Raw genomic sequence first — 25232 nt, forward strand, 5'->3', positions numbered from 1 at the left:
TTGAAAAGTGTGCTTGAATCAGACAACCAAGCACTTAAAGCTAATTACCTATTGGACAATAACTTTATTAGCATATTCTTGGGAAAATGGCCCTTTTCACTCTTCCATGCTGGCTCTATCTTTTGGTGTATATAGATAATCGTAGGAGGGATTAGAGGGTGGAGTGAGACATCCAGACTCACTTGGTCCCAGGATAGAGAGGAGAAAAGTGTGGAGATTCTGCTCTAGATCCTTGGCAAAACTCCTGGCAGTTTTGTCCATCTCCTTCACTTCTCTCTCTGAAGACCAAGTACTTTTGCTTATCATGACTCCAGCTGCTCTTGAGGCCTCCAGGAAGCTAGTCTGGACTTTATATTTTGGTGCCCAATGTGTGAACCAAGGATCCTAATTTCACTGAAGGAGTTCCGGTGACCAGGAAATAGGGTGTGTATTTTAATAGACAAATAAGGAACTTACTTTGTTAAGGGCTAAACTGGTAACCTTTTCTAACTGAAATGGGGCAGATATTAGGAAAAGATTCTCCCCCACCCCCAACTCCACCCCCACCTCCACCCCAAGGGAGCTCTGTAGAAAGGATACTTAGGTTGATCAAGAGACAAAGTTTACTTGTAACTTGGCAGCAGATCTGTGGACTCTTGGATACATTAGAATGCATATCCCTTTGGTTCTTCACCAAAGTTCTTCAAGTAAGAAGAAATAGAGGCAGATAATTGGAAACTAGTAGAAGATCAACTATGTGAATACTACAATGATAAAGGTCCTGATTCAATTTTTTAAAATAACTTTTTATTGATAGAACCCATGCCAGGATAATTTTTTAAAACATTATCTCTTGCATTCACTTCTGTTCTGATTTTTCGCCTCCCTCCCTCAGATAGCAAGCAGTCCTTTACATGTTGAATAGGTTACAGTATATCCTAGATACAATATATGTGTGCAGAACCGAACAGTTCTCTTGTTGCACAGGGAGAATTGGGTTCAAAAGGTAAAAATAACCCGGGAAGAAAAACAAAACTGCAAATAGTTCACATTCGTTTCCCAGTGTTCTTTCTTTGGGTGTAGCTGCTTCTGTCCATCATTTATCAATTGAAACTGAGTTAGGTCTCTTTGTCAAAGAAATCCATTTCCATCAGAATACATCCTCATACAGTATCGTTGTTGAGGTATATATTGATCTCCTGGTTCTGCTCATTTCACTCAGCATCAGTTCACGCAAGTCTCTCCAGTCCTCTCTATATTCATTCTGCTGGTCATTCCTTACAGAACAATAATATTCCATAACATTCATATACCACAATTTACTCAACCATTCTCCAATTAATGGGCATCCTTTCATTTTTCAGCTTCTAGCCACTACAAACAGGGCTGCCACAAACATTTTGGCCCATACAGGTCCCTTTCCTTTCTTTAGTATCTCTTTGGGGTATAAGCCCAGTAGTAATACTGCTGGATCAAAGGGTATGCACAGTTTGATAACCTTTTGAGCATAGTTCCAAATTGCTCTCCAGAATGGCTGGATGTGTTCACAATTCCACCAACAATGTATCAGTGTCCCTGTTTTCCCACATCCCCTCCAACATTCCACATTATCTTTCCCTGTCACTCTACCCAATCTGATAGGTGTGTAGTGGTATCTCAGAATTGTCTTAATTTGCATTTCTCTGATTAATAATGATTTGGAGCATATTTTCATATGTCTATAAATAGTTTCAATTTGTTCGTCTGAGAATTGTCTGTTCATATTCTTTGACCATTTATCAATTGGAGAATGGTTTGGTTTCTTATAGATTAGAGTCAGTTCTCTATATATTTTGGAAATGAGGCTTTTATCAGAACCTTTGATTGTAAAAATGTTTTCCCAGTTTATTGTTTCCCTTCTAATCTTGTCTGCATTTGTTTTGTTTGTACAAAAACTTTTCAATTTGATATAATCAAAATTTTCTATTTTGTGGTCAATAATGATCTCTAGTTCTTCTTTGGTCATAAATTCCTCCCTCTTCCACAGGTCTGCGAGGTAAACTATCCTACGCTCTTCCAATTTATTTATAATCTCATTTTTTATGCCTAGGTCATGAACCCATTTTGACCTTATCTTGGTGTACAGTGTTAAGATGTGGGTCAATGCCTAGTTTCTGCCATACTGATTTCCAATTTTCCCAGCAATTTGGGTTTGTCAAACACTATATTATTAAAGTTATTGGCTGTTTTGTCCTTTGAACCTAACCTATTCCATTGATCAACTAGTCTATTTCTTAGCCAATACCAGATGGTTTTAGTAACTTCTGCTTTATAATATAATTTTAGATCTGGTACAGCTAGGCCACCTTCATTTGATTTTTTTTTTTCATTAATTCCCTTGAAATTCTTGACCTTTTGTTTTTCCATATGAACTTGTTGTTATTTTTTCTAGCTCATCAAAGTAGTTTTTTGGGAGTCTGATTGGTATAGCGCTAAATAAATAGATTAATTTAGGTAGTATTGTCATCTTTATTATATTTGCTTGCCCCATCCAAGAGCATTTAATAGTTTTCCAGTTGGTTAGATCAGACTTAATTTGTGTGGAAATTGTTTTGTAGTTTTGCTCATAAAGTTTCTGATTTTCCCTTGGCAGATAGGTTCCTAAATATTTTATACAATCAATAGTTACTTTAAATGGAATTTCTTTTTGTAACTCTAACTGTTGGGTTTTGTTAGTGATATATAAGAATGCTGATGACTTATGTGGGTTTATTTTATATCCTGCAACTTTGCTGAAGGTGCTGATTCAATTTCTAAGGAAACATTCTATATATACAACATAATACAATTGGACTTAAAGAATCCCACAAGTTATAGAAAAAAGAAAAGTTTTAAGAACAGCCAGATGAGGAAGTGTGAGAAAAAAGAGGAAGATAAAGGACAGATTAATGGCAATATCACCAGAGGGCATGAGAACTTGAAGGGCGTGGTGATTCTCACTTTCACAGCTCAGCTTCAACTCCACCTACACCAGAGTAGACTCTTGATGGCCCCCCCACCTCCCATCAACTTTACTTTCCAGGGTTTAGGAGGAGTAGTGGGAGGGGCAGTGATATCACCAGCACCTCCTCTCCCAGCAATCACCCCCTCCTTTGACTAGATTGCAAAAGGCACTACTTAAAGCCACAAAAGAAGGGCAGAATTTAGGTGATTTGAAAATAGAAATGTATCCTGTGATTCAACACTTTCACTCTTCTTAACTTCTTCAAGAAAGTAGAAGATACACTCCTTTTGATCTAGAAATCCCCAAAGACCTGAAAAAGGCTTGCACTCTTTATGGGGATACATCAGCTTATGTTAAGATGTTATTACAAGGAATGACCAGCAGGATGAATACAGAGAGGCTTGGAGAGACCTACATGGACTGATGCTAAGTGAGATGAGCAGAACCAGGAGATCATTATACACTATGACAACGATATTGTATGAGGATGTATTCTGATGGAAGTGGATTTCTCTGACAAAGAGACTTAACTGAGTTTCATTGGAGAAATGATGGACAGAAACAGCTACACCCAAAGAAGGAATACTGGGAAATGAATGTGAACTATTTGCATTTTTGATTTTCTTCCCGAGTTATTTTTACCTTCTGAATCCAATTCTCCCTGTGCAACAAGAGAACTGTTCGGTTCTGCAAATATGTATTGTATCTAGGATATACTGCAACATGTTTAGCATATATAGTGTTGGTGAGCTTTTTTCTTCTCAAAAACGCAGCCAGGTGATAAAAGTTCAGATCTTTTATTGTTTCCAATATAGCCCGGTTAGCTTAGAGGCCTATCTCTCTGCTTGGTTCCAAGAGCTCTCTCCAAATGTCTTTAAATCCAAAGGTCTGGTCCTTCAGCCTCTGCCTCTGCTTTCTTCAGCCTCCCCAGCTCCAGTCTTCATGTCATTCCGGTGAAATCTCGACTTGTAGCGTCTTCCTCTCAAGACCACTTCTGCCACCAGCCAGCCAAGTGGAAAATATTCTGCCTTGCCTCGGAGAGAGGGCTTCTGGCGTAACTCTACTGAAATCTGACCGAGAGCTTCTGTCTGTTTCTTTTATCCAAGAGGGAGGAATTGTGGGATACGAGAGAGAGGGATTATGGGTTTTCTCCCATAGTGCTCTCTGGCCCAACGAGCTTCAAGGGAGGTGTGAACTCATTGAACTTAGTTCTACTTAGTACCTTGTTTCAGGTTCTGCCCAAAACATCTTCTTGTAAGATTAGATCAACTCTAATTACTTAGCAGTTAGTAAGGATTCCAACATCTCCCCTTTCTTTTGTTTTAAAACATAGGGGGTTTCTGAGGGGGTACACATAAATCCATCAATATGGGCCAGAACTTTGTAACAGATATACATGGTATACATAAATCCATCAATATGGGAGGCATTATACATAATTTACATAAGCACATAGCAATATAACACAGGCTAGTAGTAATGTAACAACATAAATCGACCTGAAAATTTACAAATGTCCATAAGTCCTAGAAATAGTCCATAAGGAATCCATTGTCCATTAGTTCATGCGCCAGGAATCTAATAATTCCTGTAAGCTCTGAAGTACTGCAAAAAGTCTCATCAACAATTTTTCATCTCAGGGAACCCAATGATTTCTGAAGATTTTAAGAATCCTTTTGATAGTCTCATAGTCAGCCATCTGATTCTTTCTTCATCTGTGGAAATATAAGCAGATCCTCTTCCCCAAGCAGTTAATCTAATTCCCTTCTATTTACCAAGTTTGGGATTTCTCCTCATCATCTGGTAATTACATTGGAGCTGTTTGCATTGGATATTGTCTTGTTGTCTTAAAAGGCCTGTATTCTTCCCAACTGTAATCCTGATTGCTTTTCTGTTGGTTGATGACATTAGAGTTCTGAATTTCTAAAGTCTCTCTGGGTGTAACCTCAGCTGCTATCATGCCCCACCTGTCCTTTGATTGATACTTTGGAGCTGGGCCTTGCCTCTCATTCTTCTGGGTCAATATACATTTAGAAGCCCAGTGAAAGCCTTGGTTACATTTTGGACATGGGGTTTTGGGTTTTCCCACATCCCCTCCAACATTCCACATTATCTTTCCCTGTCACTCTAGCCAATCTGACAGGTATGTAGTGGTATCTCAGAATTGTCTTAATTTGCATTTCTCTGATTAATAATGATTTGGAGCATATTTTCATATGTCTATAAATAGTTTCAATTTGTTCGTCTGAGAATTGTCTGTTCATATTCTTTGACCATTTATCAATTGGAGAATGGTTTGGTTTCTTATAGATTAGAGTCAGTTCTCTATATATTTTGGAAATGAGGCTTTTATCAGAACCTTTGATTGTAAAAATGTTTTCCCAGTTTATTGTTTCCCTTCTAATCTTGTCTGCATTTGTTTTGTTTGTACAAAAACTTTTCAATTTGATATAATCAAAATTTTCTATTTTGTGGTCAATAATGATCTCTAGTTCTTCTTTGGTCATAAATTCCTCCCTCTTCCACAGGTCTGCGAGGTAAACTATCCTACGCTCTTCCAATTTATTTATAATCTCATTTTTTATGCCTAGGTCATGAACCCATTTTGACCTTATCTTGGTGTACAGTGTTAAGATGTGGGTCAATGCCTAGTTTCTGCCATACTGATTTCCAATTTTCCCAGCAATTTGGGTTTGTCAAACACTATATTATTAAAGTTATTGGCTGTTTTGTCCTTTGAACCTAACCTATTCCATTGATCAACTAGTCTATTTCTTAGCCAATACCAGATGGTTTTAGTAACTGCTGCTTTATAATATAATTTTAGATCTGGTACAGCTAGGCCACCTTCATTTGATTTTTTTTTTTCATTAATTCCCTTGAAATTCTTGACCTTTTGTTTTTCCATATGAACTTGTTGTTATTTTTTCTAGCTCATCAAAGTAGTTTTTTGGGAGTCTGATTGGTATAGCGCTAAATAAATAGATTAATTTAGGTAGTATTATCATCTTTATTATATTTGCTCGCCCCATCCAAGAGCATTTAATAGTTTTCCAGTTGGTTAGATCAGACTTAATTTGTGTGGAAATTGTTTTGTAGTTTTGCTCATAAAGTTTCTGATTTTCCCTTGGCAGATAGGTTCCTAAATATTTTATACAATCAATAGTTACTTTAAATGGAATTTCTTTTTGTAACTCTAACTGTTGGGTTTTGTTAGTGATATATAAGAATGCTGATGACTTATGTGGGTTTATTTTATATCCTGCAACTTTGCTGAAGGTGCTGATTCAATTTCTAAGGAAACATTCTATATATACAACATAATACAATTGGACTTAAAGAATCCCACAAGTTATAGAAAAAAGAAAAGTTTTAAGAACAGCCAGATGAGGAAGTGTGAGAAAAAAGAGGAAGATAAAGGACAGATTAATGGCAATATCACCAGAGGGCATGAGAACTTGAAGGGCGTGGTGATTCTCACTTTCACAGCTCAGCTTCAACTCCACCTACACCAGAGTAGACTCTTGATGGCCCCCCCACCTCCCATCAACTTTACTTTCCAGGGTTTAGGAGGAGTAGTGGGAGGGGCAGTGATATCACCAGCACCTCCTCTCCCAGCAATCACCCCCTCCTTTGACTAGATTGCAAAAGGCACTACTTAAAGCCACAAAAGAAGGGCAGAATTTAGGTGATTTGAAAATAGAAATGTATCCTGTGATTCAACACTTTCACTCTTCTTAACTTCTTCAAGAAAGTAGAAGATACACTCCTTTTGATCTAGAAATCCCCAAAGACCTGAAAAAGGCTTGCACTCTTTATGGGGATACATCAGCTTATGTTAAGATGTTATTACAGAATTTGGCTTATGAAGTCTTAACCCCTAGTGACTGGAAATCTATAACAAGGACATGCTTAGAACCCGGACAAAACTTGTTGTGTCTTGCTGAATATAGTGAGTGCTGTAGGATACAAGCCCAATGAAATAATCAAAGTGGAATTAATGCTCCAATCACCTATGACCAATTAACAGGTGTAGGTTCTTATGCAGACATTTCACCACAGATTAATTACCCCATAGCAGCATATGAGCAAATTGCTTCTGCTGCTATCAAAGCATGGGGTTTTATCCCAGGTAAAGAGGACAAAAGAGAGGCCTTCACAAAAATTGCACAAGGACCAAATGAATCCTTTGCTGATATTGCAGGATGTTTGCAGACAACTGTCATACAAATTATTGGTGAAAATGTAGCAACAGAAATTATGATAAGGCAACTTGCTAAAGAAAATGCTAATGAAGTTTGTAAAAAAGATATAAATGGACAGTTTTGCCACAGGGGATGAAAAACAGCCCTACTATGTGCCAAATGTATGTTGCTGCTACTCTTACTCCAGTAAGAAAAGCATTTCCAAAAGTAATGTTATTACATTATATGGATGATATATTGGGATGTGCATCTGAAGAACAAATGTTAGAAGCATGTCTACAAAAGACCATAGAAACACTAAGGAACTACAAATTGCACATAGGTCCAGAAAAAATTCAAAGACATGCTCCTTTTAAATATTTAGGATATAAAGTATACTTTAAGGTACTTACAGTACAAAAACTTTCCATAAGAACAGAGAACCTAAACACCTTAAATGACTTTCAGAAATGGATAGGAGATATCCAATGGATGTATCCAGTGTTAGGCTTGACTACCTATCAATTGCAACCATTACATGACATTTTAAGGGGAGATAGTGCTTTAAAATCACCATGCCAGCTTACAAAAGAAGCTCAAGAGGCTTTGAGAGAAGTTGAACTGGCTTTATCCAATGTGCTTAAAATACCTACTCAGAAACTACTGGATATATCAGGATTTTTTTAAATTAATTTATTTATTTTATAATAACTTTTTATTGACAGACCCTATGCCAGGGTAATTTTTTAAAACATTATCCCTTGCACTCACTTCTGTTCCGATTTTTCCCCTCTCTGCCTCCACCCCCTCCCCTAGATGGCAAGCAGTCCTATATATGTTAAATAGGTTGCAGTATATCCTAGATACATTATATGTATGCAGAACCAAACACTTCTCTTGTTGCACAGGGAGAATTGGATTCAGAAGATGAAAACAACCCGGGAAGAAAAACAAAAATGCAAATAGTTTACATTCATTTCCCAGTGTTCTTTCTTTGGGTGTAGCTGCTTCTATCCATCACTGATCAATTGAAATTGAGTTAGGTCTCTTTGTCAAAGAAATCCACTTCCATCAGAATACATCTTCATACAGTATCGTTGTTGAAGTATATAGTGATCTCCTGGTTCTGCTCATTTCACCTAGCATCAGTTCATGTAAGTCTCTCCAAGTCTCTCTGTATTCATCCTGCTGGCCATTTCTTAAAGAACAACAACATTCCATAACATTCATATACCACAGTTTACCCAGCCATTCTCCAATGGATGGACATCCATCCATTTTCCAGTTTCTAGCCACTACAAACAGGGCTGCCACAAACATTTTGGCACATACAGGTCCCGTTACCTTCTTTAGTATTTCTTTGGGATATAAGCCCAGAAGTAACACTGCTGGATCAAAGGGTATGCACAGTTTGATAACTTTTGGGGCATAATTCCACATTGCTCTCCAAAATGGTTGGATTCGTTCACAACTCCAACAATGCATCAGTATTCCAGTTTTCCTGCATCCCCTCCAACATTCATCATTATTTTTTCCTGTCATCTTAGCCAATCTGACAGGTATGAAGTGGTATCTCAGAGATGTCTTAATTTGCATTTCTCTGATCAATAGTGATTTGGAACACTCTTTCATATGAGTGGTAATAGTTTCAATTTCATCATCTGACAATTCTTCATTTCCTTTGACCATTTATCAAATGGAGAATGGCTTGATTTCTTATAAATTAGAGTCAATTCTCTATATATTTTGGAAATGAGGCCTTTATCAGAACCTTTAACTGTGAAGATGTTTTTCCAGTTTGTTGCTTCCCTTCTAATCTTGTTTGCATTGGTTTTGTTTGTACAAAGGCTTTTTAATTTGATATAATAAAATTTTTCTATTTTGTGATCAATAATGGTCTCTAGTTCATCTTTGGTCACAAATTTCTTTCTCTTCCACAAATCTGAGAGATAAAGTATCCTATGTTCCTCTAATTTCTTTATAATCTTGTTCTTTATGCCTAAATCATGGACCCATTTTGATCTTATCTTGGTATATGGTGTTAAGTGTGGGTCCATGCCTAATTTCTGCCATACTAATTTCCAGTTATCCCAGCAGTTTTTGTCAAATAATGAATTCTTATCCCAAAAGTTAGGATCTTTGGGTTTGTCAAACACTAAATTGATATAGTTGACTATTCTGTCTTGTGATCCTAACCTATTCCACTGATCAACTAATCTATTTGTTAGCCAATACCAAATGGTTTTGGCGACTGCTGCTTTATAATACAGTTTTAGATCAGGTACAGCTAGGCCACCTTCATTTGATTTTTTTTTTTCATTAATTCCCATGAGATTCTCGACCTTTTCTTGTTCCATATGAATTTTATTGTTATTTTTTCTAGATCATTATAATATTTTCTTGGAAGTCTGATTGGTATAGCACTAAATAAATAGATTAGTTTAGGGAGTATTGTCATCTTTATTTTATTTGCTCGGCCTATCCAAGAGCACTTAATATTTTTCCAATTATTTAAGTCTGACTTTATTTGTGTGGAAAGTTTTTTGTAATTTTGCTCATATAATTCCTGACTTTCCTTTGGTAGATTCCCAAATATTTTATGCTGTCGACAGTTATTTTGAATGGAATTTTTCATTGTATCTCTTGCTTTTGGATTTTGTTGGTGATGTATAAAAATGCTGAGGATTTATGGGGATTTATTTTGTGTCCTGCGACTTTGCTCAAGTTATGAATTATTTCTAATAGCTTTTTAGTAGAATCTCTGGGGTTCTCTAGTTATACATCATATCATCTGCAAAGAGTGATAGTTTGGTTTCCTCATTGCCTACTCTAATTCCTTTAATCTCTTTCTCAACTCTTATTGCAGAGGCTAGTGTTTCTAATACAATATTAAATAATAATGGTGATAGTGTGCAACCTTGCTTCACTCCAGATCTTACTGGGAAAGGTTCCAGTTTTTTCCCATTACATATGATGCTTACTGATGGTTTTAAATATATGCTCCTGACTATTTTAAGGAAAAGTCCCTTTATTCCTATGCTCTCAAGTGTTTTTATTAGGAATGGATGTTGGATTTTATCAAATGCTTTTTCTGCATCTATTGAGATGCTCATATGGTTTTTGTTTGTTTGGTTATTGATATAGTCGATTATGCTAATAGTTTTCCTAATATTGAACCAGCCCTGCATTCCTGGTATCAATCCTACTTGGTCATAGTGTATTATCTTGGGAATGATTTTCTGTAATCCTTTTGCTAATATTTTATTTAAGATTTTAGCATCAATATTCATTAGGGAGATTGGTCTATAATTTTCTTTCTCTGTTTTCAGCCTACCTAGTTTAGGTATCAGTACCATATCTTTGTCGTAAAAGGAGTTTGGTAGGACTCCTTCAATCGCTATTTTTTCAAATAGTTTATATAGCATTGGAGTTAAATGTTCTTTAAACATTTGTTAGAATTCACATGTAAATCCATCTGGTCCTGGGGATTTTTTCTTAGGGAGTTGGTTAATAGCTTGTTCTATTTCTTTTTCTGAGATGGGACTGTTTAGGATATTTACTTCTTCCTCTGTTAGTTTGGGCAAGCTATATTTTTGAAGGTATTCTTCTATTTCATTTAAGTTGTCAAATTTATTGGCATAAAGTTGGGAAATAACTCCTAATTATTGCCCTAATTTCCTCTTCATTAGTTGCAACTTCTCCCTTTCCATTTTTAAGACTAACAATTTGATTTTCCTCTTTCCTTTTTTAAATCAGATTCACTAAGGGTTTGTCTATTTTGTTGTTTTTTTCATAGAACCAACTCTTAGTTGTATTAATTAATTCAATAGCTTTTTTTTTACTTTCAATTTTATTGATTTCTCCTTTTATTTTCAGAATTTCAAGTTTAGTATTTGACTGGGGGTTTTTAATTTATTCCTTTTGTAGCATTTTTAGTTGCAAGCCCAATTCATTGACCTTCTCTTTCTCTATTTTATGCAAATAGGCCTCTAGAGATATGAAATTCCCCTTATTACCACTTTGGCTACATCCCATACATTTTGGTATGATGTCTCATTATTGTCATTTTCTTGAGTGAAGTTATTAATTATGTCTATGATTTGCTGTTTCACCCAATCATTCTTTAGTATGAGATTATTTAGTTTCCAATTATTTTTTGGTCTACTTTCCCCTGGCTTTTGGTTGAATATAATTTTCATTGTCTGAAAAGGATGCATTTACTATTTTTTGCCTTCCTGCATTTGAGTTTGAGGTTTTTATGTCCTAATCTATGGTCAATTTTTATATAGGTCCTATGAACTGCTGAAAAGAAAGTGTACTCCTTTCTGTCTCCATTTCGTTTTCTCCAGAGATCTATCATATCTAACTTTTCTAGTATCCTATTTATCTCTTTGACTTCTTTCTTATTTATTTTGTGGTTTGATTTATCTAATTCTGAGAGTTCAAGGTTGAGATCTCCCACTATTATAGTTTTGCTGTCTATTTCTTCTTGCAGCTCTCTTAATTTCTCTTTTAAGAATTAAGATGCTACATCACTTGGTGCATATATGTTTAATATTGATATTGCTTCATTATTTATGCTACCCTTCAGCAAGATATAGTGCCTTTACTTATCTCTTTTACTTAGATCAATTTTTGCTTTTGCTTGATCTGAGATCAGAACAGCTACCCCTGCTTTTTTGACTTCACCTGAAGTATAGTAGATTTTGCTCCAGCCTTTTACCTTTATTCTGCATGTATCTCCCTGCTTCAGGTGTGTTTCCTGTAAACAACATATTATGGGATTCTGGCTTTTAATCCATTCTGCTAACCGCTCCCTCTTTATGGGGGAGTTTACCCCGTTCACATTTATGGTTAAAATTACCAATTCTGTATTACTTGCCATCTTGTTAACCCCTGTTTATGCTTTTCTCCCTTCTTTCTCTCTTAACCCCCTTCCTAGTATTAAACTTGTGAGCATCACTTGTTTCTCACAGCCCTCCCTTTTTAGTATCCCTCCTCCAGCCTTAGAGTTCCTCCCCCTCACTTACTCCTTTCCCTCACAGTTTCCATATTCCCTTCCGCTTAGCTTATTCCTTCCCGTTTCACTTTTCCTTTCTCACTTTTCAATGAGGTGGGAGAAGTTTCTCCATAAATTGAATATGTCTAAAATTTTTCTCTTAAAGCCAATTCTGATGGCAGTAAGATACTCACTATATTTAATCCCCTCCATTCTTTCTCTCAGATATAATAGGTTTTCTTTGCCTCTTCATGAGATGTAGTACCCCCACTTTATCCTTTTTCTAGTACAATGTCTTTTCCACATCTAGTTTCTATAACAAGGTATACATGTATTCTTTATACATCTTTATAGCATGAATATAGTTCCCAAGATTTCTTTTTACCTTTTTAGGTTTCTCTTGAGTTCTATATTTGTAAATCAAACTTTTTGTTAAGTTCTGGTTTTTTCATCAAAAAGAGGTGAAATTTGCTTATTTCGTTGAATGTCCATCTTCTTCCCTGGAAAAAGATGCTCGTTCTGGCTGGGTAAGTTATTTTTGGTTGCATACGGAGTTCCTTAGCCTTTGGGAATACCATATTCCAGGCCCTTCGATCCTTTAATGTGGATGCTGCTAGATCCTGGGTAATCCTTATTGTGGCTCCTCTATATTTGAATTGGGTTTTTCTAGCCGCTTGCAGTATTTTTTCCTTCGTCTGAGGGTTCTGGCATTTGGCCACTATTTTCTTGGTGTTTTGATTTTAGGATTCCTTTCAGTAGGTGATCGATGAATTCCTTCTAGCCGCTTGCAGTATTTTTTCCTTCGTCTGAGGGTTCTGGCATTTGGCCACTATTTTCTTGGTGTTTTGATTTTAGGATTCCTTTCAGTAGGTGATCGATGAATTCCTTCAATGTCTATTTTACCCTCTGTTTCTATGACTACTGGGCAGTTCTCTTTGCTAATTTCCTGGAAAATAGTGTCCAGGCTCTTTTTTTCATCATGCTTTTCTGGGAGTCCAATGATGCTCAGATTGTCTCTCCTGGATCTGTTTTCCAGGTCTGTTGTTTTCCCAAGAAGGTATTTCACATTCTTTTCCATTGTTTGAGTTTTTTGGTTTTGCTTGATTGATTCTTCTTGTCTCCTCAAGTCATTCAATTCCATTTGTTCAATTCTGATTTTCAATGAAGTATTTTCTTCACTCACTTTTTTTATATCTTTTTCTAATTGTGCACTTGCGTTCTTTTGTTCTATGGAATTGTTTTCCATTACGCCAATTTTGTTTTTTAGAGAGCTATTTTCTGTTTCCAGTTCACTAATCCTATTTTTCAAGGATTTGATTTCTTTATCCAGTCTGTCTTTAAATGAGGGGGATGACTTCTCCAGACTCTCTTGCCAAGCCTCCCTCTCCTTTTCCCATTTTTCTTCTAGCTCCCTTGTGAGAGCCTTTTTAATTTCTTCTATGAGGTTCATCTGTGCTGAGGAACAGATGATCTCCTCCTTTGGGGATTCACCTGGGGACAGTCTGTTTTTAGTCTCCTCAGGCTTTAGAGTGTGCTCTCTATCCATATAGAAGCTGTCAATAGTTAAGGCCCTTTTCAGGTTTTTGCTCATTTTGTCAGAGAAGAATCAAAGACAAACTAGCAAAGAAAAAAAGAAAAAAACCCCAAATGGAACCTGCTTTGGGGGAGGGGCTGGGTGGTGTTACCCAGCTTCCTCTACAGACTGCGGGGGCAGCAGCGAGGCACTAGCAGGATTGTGCTGCGCCTGCGCTCTGAGATCTGAGAGCGTCCTGAGACACTGTGGGGGGAGGGGTGGCCAGGTCCTGAGAGACTCCAGCTGTTGGGGATTGTATTCTTCACTCCCAGTATTTTTCGCTTCTCTGCTGGGCTACTGACTTACTGCCAGGCCAAAGTATCCAATCCTGTAGCAAAGCTCCCACCACAGAGATGGCTGAGATCACACCCCAACCCCCTCTGGTCTGCTCGGCTGGGAGCTGCCTTCTGGGCTCTCACTGCCTCTGCCTGCCCTCAGCCTGCGCCTCCCTGCCCTCGAGCAAAAACAGGCCTTTCCTGGCGAATTTCAAGGATGCCTTCTCTTGGTAACTATTGGTGGGTTTTTTTAAGTCAAGATTCAGAGGTTTGTAATGAAAAGGATTCTGAGAGAAAACGCAGAGCTTAAACAGCTCTGTTCCTCCTCTCCGCCATCTTGGCCGGAAGTCCTTTGCTCATTTCTTGAACGAGAAGTTAATTTATTATCTTTTCCCCAAACCTGTTCCCTTCCCCGCTCCATTAGTGTTGAGAGTCCCGCCATCTTCCTAGTCCCCCAAGCTGGCAACCTAAGTGTCACCCTTACCACGCGGCTCCCTTTCACCGCCCACATCCAATCTGTCGGCACATCCGCCCCCTTCTCTCCTCTGACCCTCTCTTTCTTGGTCTCATTACCTTATGTCTGGACTATTACAATAGCTGTGGAGAGCTCTGCCTCAAGTGTCTCCCCACTGCAGGCTGGCTCCCCCATCATATATCTAATTAACGTTCCTAAAGCACGGGAAGTTCAGACTTCCTCCCTACTCAACAAATCTAGTGGCTCCCTCTTACCTCCAGATTCAAATGGAAAATCCTATTTGACTTTTTTATAATAAAGCTTTTTATTTTCAAAATATATAAATGGATATTTTTCAACATTCACCTTTACAAAGTCTTATGTTCTCAATTTCCTACTTGACTTTTAAAAGCCTTTCATCACAATGTATCGCTTCCTCCTAAGGGCCCCAACCCCAACACAGACCCCTCCAGTCTTCTTGTATTGGACTCCTCTATACGCCCCCTGCAGGGATCGGACAGCGCCCTTGGGAATTCCCATTAAAGGTCCCGCGGGCGCCGGGCAGTAGAGGCCACCAGAGGCGGTGACGGTGTCCCGGGAGTCAGGCCCCGAACAGCAGCCTCGGGATGGCCGGGCTCGGGCAGGGCAAAGGCCGGAGAGACTGCAGGGTGGTGGGGGAGCGGCTTAGAGCGGGGTGGGTACAGGCTGGTGAGCGGCGGCCCAACAGCCACGGAACAGTGGGGATCGTCCTTTTTCTTTCCCGACAGCAGTGACCGGGGATCAGCCCAGGGAAGAGACAGCTCAACTCAGCCGAGGGATGGCCCCGCCCAGCCCTGACTGCGCTCCAGCTAAGGAACATTCCGGGAGCCTCAGTCCCTCCTCCGGGCGTCTGGGTCCCAGGGGCGAGATGCGGGTGGGGGAGACTTTGCCCTTTTGAGCCAAGCTCTTTCCCGGCCTGAGTTTGCCGGAGCCAACGCCCATTCGGGAATCCCGGCTCCGCAAGCACAGGGGCCGAGAAGAGCCGGCTTTACCTGGTTAAAAAACCCCCCGGGGAGGCCGGAACCTCGGGCCCAAACAGAAACAACCGTCTGGCTCCAAGCCAACCGGGCCCCGAACAACAGCCAAGGTTTCTTTGTGCCCAAACCGAGGCTCTTCCCCTCCCGGATTGTTTATTTATTTTTGGACTTGATCCCCCCGCGGCCCCTGGATCCAGAGGGCACCGGGGGGAGGGAGGCTGGGGACTCTGCGCAGCTGCGGGTCATGACCCCGGCTCCCCAAAGTCAGGGTCCCCTTGGAGGGACAAACCGGAACAGCAGCGGCTGCGAGTGTGAGCGGGAGCGGCCACTAGGGGGAGCCAGGCGGAACTGGCGGCGCCCCACGGCTCCCCGCCCCTCCCCGCCCTGCCCTTCCTTTCCATGCCCTTCCCTGCTTTGCCCAAAGGAATGTAAATTTATTTCAATTATTATTATTATTTTTGATGCTGAAACCACCAGGATACAGGCGACTTCTTTTTCTAACCTATGGGACCTGCAGGTCACTGCGGAGCATGCGCAGGAGTCACTCCTGGACTCCAAACTTCACTTCCCAAAAGGCCGCGTTGCCGCAGGGGGCAGAACTTGGCATCCCACGTGGTTCCCTTCACGTGCTTTCCCGGAACCGGAAGTTGGGGCTCTAGCGCTCTCCCCCTGCCGGGAATCCTGCCATCGCCGCAGAGTCGCCACAGAGGAGCCGCTCCCTCCGGAGCCCGAGTGACCCCTCTCCTCCCAGGCCCCTCCGGGCTCGGTGTCGGGCAGTCACAGGGATGAGAACCTCCTTCCTGCCCCTTTATCGCTCCCTCTCCAGGTGAGGCTCCGAGGAGGAGAAATGGCCGCCAGGCTCCGTCCCCCCTGACTCTTCCTCGGTAAGTGGGGGCTCCCCCTTCAGAGGTCCTGGGGCCGGGGCTCTTTTGGGACCAACGACCTTGGGATCTGGCGCCCAGTCCCGCCAGTCAGCGGCGCGTCAGCCAACACCCTGCCCGCCCTGCATGCGGGGCCCAAAGGGGAGGGGTCCCTGTGGGGAGTCACGGAAAGGTGCAGGGGTCTGGCTTTCCTCGGGGGCGGAACATTCATTTAAACTCCCATCTCTGTTCCTGCCATTTTCTCCATTGTTTCCCCCCCACCCCCGCCAGTCCGTCTCCTCCCGCGGGACTCCTTTTTCGGGACAGCTACCGCAGAAAAGCTTCCGCGGGACTCCTTTTTCGGGACAGCTACCGCAGAAAAGCTTCCGCGGGACCCCTTTTTCGGGACAGCTACTGCAGAAAAGCTTCCGCGGGACTCCTTTTTCGGGGCAGCTACTGCAGAAAAGCTTCCGCGGGACCCCTTTTTCGGCGCAGCTACTGCAGAAAAGCTTCCGCGGGACTCCATCTTCTGCGGGACTCCTTTCCCATCCCCCTTATTCCGGACCTTCCGCTGCTAATTATTCCTCCCCCTTCCCTCTGCCTCCCATCTAGGCGGGCCTGTGTGTGCGCATGTGTGCGTGTAGTTCACGCTTAGCACCGAGCCCGGCCCTGGCGGACTGACCCCTCTTTGTATAATCCCGCAGGGCCTCGGGGTCAGAAAAGCGGCTGGATCCGGGAGGACCCTGGCGGCCCAAGTGACAAAGGCCGCTTTTCTTCCTGCGCTGGAATCACGTCATGTTGTTAAACCGCATTTGGGGGCAATTGTTCCAATTCATGGTCAGTTGATTGATTAGTAAGGTTTGAGTGATTTTTCATTTGACTTTTAAATTTGTCTTTCTTTTCCCATTTGGATTTTTCTCTTTATATTCTTGGACCATTTATCCGTTATAGGCAGGCAGTTTCTCTGACAAATTTTTAATCTTTCCTTGTGAATTTAGTAATGCTCTATGCCTTACCTCTGATGGTAACTATGTGAGTATGAGCCTTATCAGTGATTCTTTCTCAACCTTCGGTAAGTAAAACTCTAAAATTCTAGATGAGTTGCAGCCAGTATTGGTGGAGGAAAGTAGTTTTCACACTTAATGAAATCAAAGGCCTTTGATAGAGTGACTTTATATATGTAATACTTGAAATTCTTCTTATATGTGTCATCAACACCTGTGTAGAATATTTGTATGTAAGATACGAATCTTTGTGTCAGGGAGAAGTCCGGGGACATTAAGGGGACGTTTCATTTCCCAAAGGCATTTCAGCCTTTTCTCCTTTTCAGTTATTAGAACAACTTATTACCCTTTTGCAGTGTCCATCCTTCTAAGATATGAATAAATATAAAAGGTCCCAAAAACTAGTTTAAAATTTATTTTTTTTATTGTAGCTTTTTATTTACAAAACATATGCATGGGTAATTGTTCAACTTTGACCCTTGCAAAACCTTCTGTTCCACCTTTTCCTCTCCTTCCTCCCACTCCCTCCCCTATATGGCAGGTAGTCCCATACATGTCAAATATGTTAAAGTATATGTTAAATCCAAGATATGTATACATAGTTATACAAAAACTGTAGTTCTAAGCTTTAAAATTGCACTGTTGGATGAATTCTGAATGTTGCCCATCTAACTGCATGTTAGGGTGTGGACACTAGGCATTTTTTATCTGCAGGTTCTTCCCTGCGTGGATCTAGGCCAGACTCTTTTAAGTGATTCAGATTCTCATCCAAGAGTTTCTCCAGTGTTCTAGGACTTGAAGACATGAACATATGTGGAAAAATGAATGTCTGGAGCATTTCACTGTTTATGGAACCCCCCAACTTGTTCTTTGCTGCCACAAGAGTAACAAACCCATTGAATAAGCATTAGTTTACCTCTTCTGCCTGCACTGCCCTGATACTTAATTTCAGAATTGGAAGGGACCTCGGCAAACATCTATGCTAATGCATACGAGAGAGGAGACCTCACATTAACATGCCTTACAAGTAGCCACTTCTCTAATAATATTTTCTAAATAAATACATATTTACTAATTTTCTAATTAAAAAAAAAACTTGCATTATATCCTTCAAGGAATCTTGCACCATTTAAACCGTTATTATTATCAATCTATTTTATTTTTACTTCACAATTATTTCTAAATATACCTCTTCCTACTCCCCTATTAAACAAGCTTTTCCTTATAAGGTTAAAAAAGAAAAAAAAAAAAAGAAACGAATTGAAAACTAACAAATTGTCACCTCTTTATTTAATATACGTATACATTGTTCCATACTGGGAATCTTCCACTTCTGCCATGAAGGGAGGGAGGTACATGTTCTCAGCTCTACTCTGGGACCATCCTTTGTCCTTATAATTACATATTATGTTGTATTTTTGTTGTCATCGTATATTTTGTTTACTCTTCTTATTTCCCTGTAATACTTCACCTAAGTCTTTCCTTCCTTCGCTGAACTCTTCATATTTGTCATTTTTTAAAGTGAGGTAATATTGTGTTAGAGGAATGTATCTTAGACATTCCCCAATAGAACCTGTTGATTTTTTTAATCAGATAAGTGCTGTTATGAATGATTTGATGAATGTGAGAGTTTCTTTTCTATCTTAGACTTTCTTGTAGTGTTGGTATAGAAGCTTATTTTAAAGTGTAAAAGCTCATTATAGTACACAAAGCTAATGTGTCATATGTTGTATATTTTATTATTTGATCATCTTTATTGATTGAGGCGATAGGAGATATGATTAAGTGTAATGCAGCAGGAAATGGAATATTTACATTTTTATCTCTTTCAGGTTGGGACAGGAGGTCTGAAATCAAACAGACAATTCCAGACAGTTGGAAGATAGACCTCATTTGACATCAGATTATCCATACTGTGAAAGATCTTAAGAACGTAATGACTATGGGAAGACTTTCTGCCTGACTACAGCTCTTATCTAAGGGATGTGTCGAGGGTTAGGATTGACTACCTATCAATTACAACCATTAAATGACACTTTAAGGAGAGACACTGTTTTAAACTCACCACGCCAGCTTACAAAAAAAGCTCACAAGTCTTTCAGAGAACTTGAACTGACTTTATCCAATGTGGTTGAATGTCATTCAAAAACCCTTGGAAATATCAGTTTTTGCTACACAAGAGGCACCCACAGCAGTCCTTCATCAAGCAGACAGTGTGTGATAGAGTGGGTGAACCTCCCAACACAACCAGAACAAACTCTTAATCTTTACCCAGTGCCTATGGCTAGAATTTTATTAAAAGCCATTGAGCGAGCAGTACAGTTAACTGGGATAAGATATACACCTTTATACTAATGCACAAATTAATGTATGCTGTGAAACCATCCCAGAGTGGCAAATTTTATTAGCTATGGCTCCAAATTTTACACACGGGACTCCATTAAAGAGAACCAGACTATTACATAATTGACAGTGGATTCTTGAAGAAAAGGTTTTTAAAGGTCCTCTTAAAGGACCAACTCTCTTTACAGATGCATCCAAACGGAATATTTGTGCTGTATACTTTTGTGACTTAAATGTAAAGAGAGTATTCAGAATTCCTTTTCAGTCCACTCAGCAGAATGAATTGTATGCGATCATTCTAGCTCTTACTTATTATCCAGGAGGGATAATAGACTATCTGATTTAGCCTGTTCAGTAGGTGTGGTACAAAAAATTGCCATAGCCCACATAAAATTTGTAACCTCTAATATATATCAGCTCTTTTAGGAACTTCAAGAGCAAGTGAGAAAGCATCCAGGTAAGATTGATATCTTGCAGGTCCACTCACACAGTGGACAGGCAACCCTAGAGAACTTGTAAATCTAGCTCTTTATACTACTTCTTGATGTTTGACAAGGTGCATTGGCTGTGGCAGGCAGGTTTTATAACCCACCGGAAGGGCAGTGTCCAGTGCGAGCCTCTCCATTATCTTTAATCGCCAGGTGATGTGGAGAGGCCCAGAAAGTGGTGAATGGAAGGGACCCGATATGTTAACTGCTTGGGGGAGAGGGTTTGTTTGTATCTCCACAAATGGAGAAGGAATCAGATGGGTGCCAATGAGCCATATTCACCTTGTCCCTCAGAAAGAGATGGAGCACACTTTGAAAGGCAGCCCAAGAATCTCATTCTAAATATCATCAGGCTGCTCGAGCTTTACGCTTACAATTTGGAATAACAAGAGAGGAAGGTAGGAGCATAGTAAAAACCTGTACACTTTGCCTTCCCTTCCACGCTCCTACACTGCCTCCAGAGAAGAACCCTTGTGGTTTGAGACCCATTGAAATGTGGCAAATGGATTTGACCCATTATAAATCTTTTGGTCCTCTGTCTTTTTTCCATGTTGTGGTAGACACCTTTTCAGGATTCACTTTTACAATACCAGCAGCAAAAGAGACAGCCTGAGTGGTCACTGAATTCCTTATACAAGCATTTGCAATTATGGGTGTGCCACAAGCAAGGAAAACAGACAATGGACCTGCATATACTTCTAAACATTTTGCACACTTTTGTGCACAGTGTAAGATTTTACACACCACTAGCATACCTTTTAATCCTCAAGTACAGGCAATAGTAGAGAAGAGAAACAGAGACATTAAGATGCTCCTCTGAAAACAAAAGTAAGGGGGAGCCACAGACAACCCTAGAGAACTTGTAAATCTAGCTCTTTATACTATTTCTTGATGTTTGACAAGGTGCATTGGCTCTGGCAGGCAGGTTTTATAACCCACCGGAAGGGCAGTGTCCAGTGCAAGCCTCTCCATTATCTTTAATCGCCAGGTGATGTGGAGAGGCCCAGAAAGTGGTGAATAGAAGGGACCTGATAGATAAACTGCTTGGGGGAGAGGGTTTCTGTTATCTCCACAAATGGAGAAGGAATCAGATGGGTGCCAATGAGCCGTATTCACCTTGTCCATCAGAAAGAGATGGAGCACACTTTGAAAGGCAGCCCAAGAATCTCATTCTAAATATCAACAGGCTCCTCGAGCTTTACGCTTACAATTTGGAATAACAAGAGAGGAAGGTAGGAGCATAGTAAAAACCTGTACACTTTGCCTTCCCTTCCACGCTCCTACACTGCCTCCAGAGAAGAACCCTTGTGGTTTGAGACCCATTGAAATGTGGCAAATGGATTTGACCCATTATAAATCTTTTGGTCCTCTGTCTTTTTTCCATGTTGTGGTAGACACCTTTTCAGGATTCACTTTTACAATATCAGCAGCAAAAGAGACAGCCTGAGTGATCACTGAATTCCTTATACAAGCATTTGCAATTATGGGTGCGCCACAAGCAAGGAAAACAGACAATGGACCTGCATATACTTCTAAACATTTTGCACACTTTTGTGCACAGTGTAAGATTTTACACACCACTAGCATACCTTTTAATCCTCAAGTACAGGCAATAGTAGAGAAGAGAAACAGAGACATTAAGATGCTCCTCTGAAAACAAAAGTAAGGGGGAGCCACAGACAACCCTAGAGAACTTGTAAATCTAGCTCTTTATACTATTTCTTGATGTTTGACAAGGTGCATTGGCTCTGGCAGGCAGGTTTTATAACCCACCGGAAGGGCAGTGTCCAGTGCGAGCCTCTCCATTATCTTTAATCGCCAGGTGATGTGGAGAGGCTCAGAAAGTGGTGAATGGAAGGGACCCAATATGTTAACTGCTTTGGGGAGAGGGTTTGCTGTTATCTCCACAAATGGAGAAGGAATCAGATGGGTGCCAATGAGCCGTATTCACCTTGTCCATCAGAGAGAGATGAAGCACACCTTGAAAGGAAGAAGACCCAAGAAACAATGGTGGTTCCATTGCTGACTGTGCTCACCACTGAATGAGCACGGCAGTTATGGCGTTTGACTTGTGGACATCAACAATTGTAGAACTGCAAAACTCTCAGGAATCACTGGATTCTCTGAGATATGAAAAGACTGTTGCAAGACTTCAAAAACTTGTGGGAATCATTGGATCCCATGACATGTGAAGCAATGCACAATAGATTGATTTTGGACTATCTCTTGGCTGCTGAAGAAGGCGTATGTGTGACTGTTGTTTACATACCCTTCTTTTAGGACTTGTGGAACTCTTTTACAACACTATAGTGATTCATATTGTTTGTTATATCACTACTTGCATGTACAATTGATGTTTGTTGCACCACATTGAGCCTGCAGTGGTTGTGCGGAGAGTCATCACTACTAGCCTGTGCAATATTGATATGTGCTTGTGTAATACCTCCCATGCTGATGGGTTTGTGCATACCTGTTTCTAATAAAACCCTTCAGCCCAGAAACCTGTTCGCAATCCCCACTTTCCTTTGGTGTTTTTCATCTCCCTGAGATGTCAGGGAGGGCATGATCATCTCCTTTTCAGTACTTTCACCTCCCTTCCTGAGAAGTCGGAGAGAGTGATCACCTCTTTTTTGGTGTTTTCACTTCCTTTCCTGAGAAGTCAGGGAGGGTGTGATCACCTCATTTTGGCACCTCCCTGAGAAGTCAGGGATGGCAAGACTACCTGTGTTCTAAAACAAAAGAAAGCAGGAGATGTAGAGGGCTGAAACTCTTGAGTCAATGCACTGAGGTCAGGACACCCAAGCACTTGAGGCTAACTACCAATTGGACAATACTCTATGGGCATATGCTTGGAAAATGGTCCTTAGCACTCTTCTGTGCTGGCTCGATGATTGGTGTATACAGAGAATTGTAGGAGGGACTGGGGGTGGAGTAAGACGAGCAAGAGTCACTTTGGCTGTAGACAAGGAAAAAGGAAGGTTGCAGAGATCCTGCTTCCAACCCCTTCACTTCTACCCCTAAAGAGCAAGAATATAGACTAAGGACTTTTGCTTATCCTGACTCTGGCTGATTCTAAGGGTGCTAACACGGTTATTACAATAAACCTGAACAATGTACACAGTGTAGGAAAACCTTTCAAATGAAGGAACTTGTTTGATCCCAGAGAATTTACACTGAGAGAAACCTTATGCATGCACACAGATTGTGGGAAGGCCTTATTTGAGAAAACAAACAAACAGAAAACTTATGCAACACTAATGGATGCATAGTGGAGAAAATCCTTATATATAGGTAGAATGTAGAACGTCCTTCCTCTGAAAAATGCATCTTCTTGTACATCAAAGATCATATTGGAGAGAAACCTCAGTTTAGTGAATGTAGAAAGGCTTTCTGCTTGAACACAGCTCTTAAATTGTACATCAAAGAGTTCACATGAGAGAAAAACATGAATTGGGGAAATCCTCCATTAGAAGGACCCATCTTAATACAGAGAGTTCACAATGGAGAGGAGCTTTATTTATAAATGTGAAAAGTCACTTCACAGGAGCCCACATGTTACCAAACACCAGAAAGTTCACGCAATAGTTTTACAAATAATAGGGTGAGGAAAGCTTTCCCTTAGGAGTATAGTTTTTATGTTTATACTAAAATGTTCATATTGGAGAGAAATCTTTTGAATGTGTAATGAATGTAGGAATTTGACATCTTCTAATACTAATAAAATCTTCTGAAGATCATGAATTTCAGGAGTGTTTTAAGCATTGCATACACTTAGCTAAAATTAGTAAAACTCACAGTAAAATGAAAACTCAGAGGCAAATCCCAAATTTTCCATAGTGGTTACTCTATAGTGCTTTTGTTTACTCAAGTCCTCAAGCACCTCTCTTCCCTACTTTGCATGCTTATTTCAGGTGGCAAGTTATTCTCTTAACAATCTTGAGAAATCCCCAAGTGCTTCAAAAATTTTGGTGAATCCTGAAAGAGCTTCCTCAATTTCTCTATAAGTTCAGAATCACCATCTGTTCTCTTTCCCCTTTTTATCATATAGGAAGATGTTTTAACACTAAATCAAGGTAGGAAGGGATCTCGGGAGTCACTATCTTTTTAAGATTGCGGACATAGGGCCAAAAGCTTATGTCTATTATTTTCAAAAACAACAAAAAAAATTCATGGCATTATAGAATGATGGTTGAAATTCTTGTGTGTGTTTGTGTGTGTTGCAAGGCAATCAGGGTTAAGTGTCTTGCCTATGGTCACACAACTAGGAAGTGTCAAGTGTCTGAAGGTGAATTTGAACTCATGTCCTCCTGACTCCATGGTTGGTGATCTATCTACTATACCACATAACTGCCCCAATTTTTTTTAAGGCAGTATAAGTGTCATTTATTCAAAAGAACATTTTAAAACCAATAGTCAAAAGCTTCACAGAGTCTTGGAAGCCATTATCACAACTTTCTAAAAAGTTTTTCGACAAGTGGTGTCATTGTCCCATGACTGAAAGTATCCAAGTAGCCCAAAGCCAGCATCCCAGTGAGCAGACATGGCTGGTCCCCTTTCCCTCTAGTATGGCAGAAATCAGAGAGTGGAACCTGAGAGCAAAGGAGATTTGAGGCCCATCCTTTGATAGTTATGCCAGTTAAAGAATAGTTTGATGAATCTTTGAGGTAGATGGTTTTTACATCGACTTTTCCAAGGTTACACAATAAGTGATGAGTCGGAGTTCAACCCCAGGTCCTCTGACAGTCTGGCCTTTCCACGGTACCATCCAGTCCCTTCTCTTTGGTAAGTCTTCATTCTCTGCCTGTGCCTTTATTAAATTTCTCCCTTGTGCTATAGCCCTTCTTCTAGCCCTATTCCCTGTCTCATGCGTTTTCAGTCTTTCTCCACTGGCTCCTTACCAGCTGCATACAGACATGTTTTTGTCTTGTTACAGGATGTCCAAGCTCTGCCTTCCTTGGCTAACAAATGATTATTTCTAGCTTTTTGAATGGGAGGAAGCAGTAGAAAAACTCATTGCTCCCCCATGTATCTCCTGGCAGCAGAGGAATATTTGGGATGTGTGTGGCAGGAGCAA

The 25232-nt window shown here is 40.2% G+C and overlaps 1 long non-coding RNA gene across 1 annotated transcript in view; it reads left to right on the plus strand.

The window, feature by feature from the left end:
- LOC127545317 (uncharacterized) overlaps nt 1-22659 on the plus strand; it is a 57551-nt gene extending 34892 nt beyond the window's left edge. Inside the window, exons 2-4 of the long non-coding RNA XR_007949639.1 lie at nt 17028-17160; nt 19160-20226; nt 21896-22659. This is a non-coding gene — a long non-coding RNA (uncharacterized LOC127545317). The remainder of the gene's footprint in view (nt 1-17027; nt 17161-19159; nt 20227-21895) is intronic.
- The last annotated feature ends 2573 nt before the right edge of the window (nt 22660-25232 follow it).

Source organism: Antechinus flavipes, chromosome 1 (assembly GCF_016432865.1).
Source record: "Antechinus flavipes isolate AdamAnt ecotype Samford, QLD, Australia chromosome 1, AdamAnt_v2, whole genome shotgun sequence".
NCBI lineage: Eukaryota > Metazoa > Chordata > Mammalia > Dasyuromorphia > Dasyuridae > Antechinus > Antechinus flavipes.